Below are 4,262 nucleotides of genomic sequence, written 5' to 3'. Positions count from 1 at the left end.
GCCAGTGAACGTCCATTGAGGTCTTCCTCAGTGGCGATCACTGCCTCTTCCTCCTCTCCAAATTCGGCCATGTTGATGGCCTTACACTCTCCTTTTGGATTCTCTTCTATATTGCTTGGAAGAGTACTAGGAGGGAGTTCAGTAACTTTCTTACTCAGCTGACCCACTTGTGCCTCCAAGTTTCTAATGGAGGACCTTGTTTCAGTCATGAAACTTTGAGTGGTTTTGATTAGATCAGAGACCATGGTTGCTAAGTCAGAGTGGCTCTACTTAGAATTCTCTGTCTGTTGCTGAGAAGATGATGGAAAAGGCTTGCCATTGCTAAACCTATTTCTTCCACCATTATTGTTGTTGAAACCTTGTTGAGGTCTCTGTTGATCCTTCCATGAGAGACTTGGATGATTTCTCCATGAAGGATTATAGGTGTTTCCATATGATTCTCCCATGTAATTCACCTCTTCCATTGATGGGTTCTCAGGATCATAAGCTTCTTCTTCAGATGAAGCGTCCTTAGTACTGCCTGGTGCAGCCTGCATTCCAGACAGACTTTGAGAAATCATATTGACTTGCTGAGTCAATATTTTATTCTGAGCCAATATGGCATTCAGAGTATCAATCTCAAGAACTCCTTTCTTCTGATTCGTCCCATTGTTCACAGGATTCCTTTTAGAAGTGTACATGAATTGGTTATTTGCAACCATTTCAATGAGTTCTTGAGCTTCTGCAGGCGTCTTCTTCAGATGAAGAGATCCTCTAGCAGAGCTGTCCAATGACATCTTGGACAGTTCAGACAGACCATCATAGAAGATACCTATGATGCCCCATTCATAAAGCATGTCAGAAGGACACTTTCTGATCAATTGTTTGTATCTTTCCCAAGCTTCATAGAGGGATTCACCTTCCTTCTGTTTGAAGGTTTGGACTTCCACTCTAAGCTTACTCAATTTTTGAGGTGGAAAGAACTTTGCCAAGAAGGCATTGACTAGCTTTTCCCAAGAGTTCAGGCTTTCTCTAGGTTGTGAATCCAACCATATCCTAGCTCTGTCTCTTACAGCAAAAAGGAATAGCATAAGTCTGTAGACCTCAGGGTTAACCCCATTGGTCTTGACAGTGTCACAGATTTGCAAAAATTTAGATAAGAACTGATGAGGATCTTCCAATGGAAGTCCATGAAACTTGCAATTCTGTTGCATTAGAGAAACTAATTGAGGCTTAAGCTCAAAGTTGTTTGCTCCAATAGCAGGGATAGAGATGCTTCTCCCATAGAAGTCGGGAGTAGGTGCAGTAAAGTCACCCAGTACCTTCCTTGTATTGTTGGCATTGTTGTTATTTTCGGCTGCCATGTTTTCTTCTTGTTTGAAGAGCTCTGTTAGGTCCTCTATAGAGAGTAGTGCTTTAGCTTCTCTTAGCTTTCACTTCAAGGTCCTTTCAGATTCAGGGTCAGCCTCAACAAGAATACTTTTGTCTTTGCTCCTGCTCATATGAAAGAGAAGAGAACAAGAAAATATAGAGTCATCTATGTCACAGTATAGAGATTCCTTGAGGTGTCAGAGGAAAAGAAGAATAGAAGGAGGAGGTAAAAGAATTCGAACTTATCAAGAGGGATAGAGTTCGAATTGTGCATTGAGGAGGAGTGTTAGTCCATAAATAGAAGGATGTGAGAAGAGGGGAAGAATTTCTGAAAATAAATTAAAAGATTTTAAAAGAATTTTGAAAATTGATTGATGATTTTCGAAAACTAAGAGTGGGAAAGAAATTAAGTGATTTTTGAAAAAGATTTTGAAATTAGAAATCAAAAAGATATGATTGAAAACTATTTTGAAAAAAAGATGTGATTAAAAAGATATGATTGAAAAGTTATGGTTTTAAAAAAATATGATTGAAAATATATGATTGAAAAACAAATTAAAAGGATTTGATTTTTAAAATTAATGATTTGGCTAACAAGAAAAGATATGATTCAAACATTAAACTTTTCTCTACATAAAAGGCAACATACTTAAAATGTTGAATCAAATCATTAATTGTTAGCAAGTATTTTTGAAAAATGGAAAGAAATTGATTTTGAAAATATATGATTGAAAAGATACGATTTGAAAAAGATTTGATTTTGAAAAATTATGAAAACTTGAAAAAAAATTTGAATTAAAAACAAAATCTTCCCTCTTGTGCCATCCTGGCGTTAAACGCCCAGAATGGTATCCATTCTGGCGTTTAACGCCCAAAATGCTACCCTTTTGGGCGTTAAATGCCCAGCCAGGTACCCTGCCTGGCGTTTAAACGCCAGTTTTCCTTCCTCACTGGGCGTTTTGAACGCCCAGCTTTTTCTGTGTAATTCCTCTGCTGCATGTTCTGAATCTTCAATTCTCTGTATTATTGACTTGAAAAGACACGAATTAAAATTTTTTTTGAATTTTTAATGATGAGGAATAATCAAAATGCAACTAAAATCAAATAAACAATGCATGCAACACACCAAACTTAGAAGTTTGTATACTATTGACACTAACAAATTGAGAATGCATATGAGAAACAACAAAACACTCTAGACAAGAAAATTTAAAGATCAGAGCAAAGAAATCATCAAGAACAACTTGAAGATCAATGAAGAACATAATGCATGTAATTTTTCGAAAATTGGAAGAATAAAGACATGCAATGGACACCAAACTTAAAATTAGACACTAGACTCAAACAAGAAAAATATTTTTTGATTTTAAGATTTTATAATTTTTTTTGGATTTTTCGAAAATTATATGGAAAAGAAAATAAAGAGGATCAAAACTTTTAATAAGAATTCCAAGAATCATGCAATGTTAGTCTAAAGCTTCAGTCTAAAAAGGATTAGACATGTCTGGCCAAGCTTCAGCAGGACATTACATTCAATAGCTAAATTGATCAGAATCAATCAGCTTTTGTGATGATAAAAACATCACCTTGAAACTCTAGAATTCATTCTTAAAAATTCTGAAGAAAAATACCTAATCTAAGCAACAAGATGAACCGTCAGTTGTCCAAACTCGAACAATCCCCGGCAACGGCGCCAAAAACTTGGTGCACAAAAATTGTGATCATCAATGGCGCCATCAACATGGTACGCTCAATTGCAATCTTAACTCTTTATCACAACTTCGCACAACTAACCAGCAAGTGCACTGGGTTGTCCAAGTAATAAACCTTACGCGAGTAAGGGTCGATCCCACGGAGATTGTTGGTATGAAGCAAGCTATGGTCATCTTGTAAATCTCAGTCAGGCGGATTCAAATGGTTATGGAGGATTGATAATTAAAAGATGAATAAAACATAAAATAAGGATAGAGATACTTATGTAATTCATTGGTGAGAATTTCAGATAAGCGTATGGAGATGCTTTGTCCCTTTCGTCTCTCTGCTTTCCTACTGTCTTCATCCAATCCTTCTTACTCCTTTCCATGGCAAGCTGTATGTTGGGCATCACCGTTGTCAATGGCTACAGTCCCGTCCTCTCAGTGAAAATGTTCAACGCGCTCTGTTACAGCACGGCTATTCATCTGTCGGTTCTCGATCATGTCAGAGTAGAATCCAGTGATTCTTTTGCGTCTGTCACTAACGCCCCACAATCGCGAGTTTGAAGCTCGTCACAGTCATTCAATCCCTGAATCCTACTCAGAATACCACAGACAAGGTTTAGACCTTCCGGATTCTCAAGAATGGCCGCCAATGGATTCTAGCTTATACCACGAAGATTCTGATTAAGAAATCCAAGAGATATCCACTCAAGCCTTGTTTGCATGTAGAACGGAAGTGGTTGTCAGGCACGCGTTCATAAGTGAGAATGATGATGAGCATCACATAATCATCACATTCATCAAGTTCTTGGGTGCGAATGAATATCTTAAAATAAGAATAAGCTGAATTGAATAGAAGAACAATAGTAATTGCATTAATACTCGAGGTACAGCAGAGCTCCACACCTTAATCTATGGTGTGTAGAAACTCCACCGTTGAAAATACATAAGAACGAGGTCTAGGCATGGCCGAGAGGCCAGCCCCCATGATCTAAGAACTAGACGTCCAAAGATGATCAGAAGATCTAAAGTGATCCAAAGATGAAAATACAATAGCAAAATGTCCTATTTATAGAGAACTAGTAGCTTAGGGTTTACAAAAATGAGTAAATGACGTAAAAATACACTTCCGGGCCCACTTGGTGTGTGTTTGGGCTGAGCATTGAAGCATTTTCGTGTAGAGGCTTCTCTTGGAGTTAAACGCCAGCTTTTGTG

General features: G+C 37.6%; 1 non-coding gene across 1 annotated transcript; it reads left to right on the top strand.

Annotated features, from left to right (window-relative positions):
- The first annotated feature begins 830 nt into the window (after positions 1 to 830).
- On the top strand, positions 831 to 938 carry LOC130971076 (small nucleolar RNA R71). The gene has a single exon (XR_009082310.1). It is a non-coding gene; the product is annotated as a small nucleolar RNA R71 (small nucleolar RNA).
- The last annotated feature ends 3,324 nt before the right edge of the window (positions 939 to 4,262 follow it).

Source organism: Arachis stenosperma, chromosome 3, assembly GCF_014773155.1.
Source record: "Arachis stenosperma cultivar V10309 chromosome 3, arast.V10309.gnm1.PFL2, whole genome shotgun sequence".
NCBI lineage: Eukaryota > Viridiplantae > Streptophyta > Magnoliopsida > Fabales > Fabaceae > Arachis > Arachis stenosperma.
The sequence above is the reverse complement of the archived record's forward strand: the minus strand, read 5'-3'. Positions and strand labels throughout refer to the sequence as shown.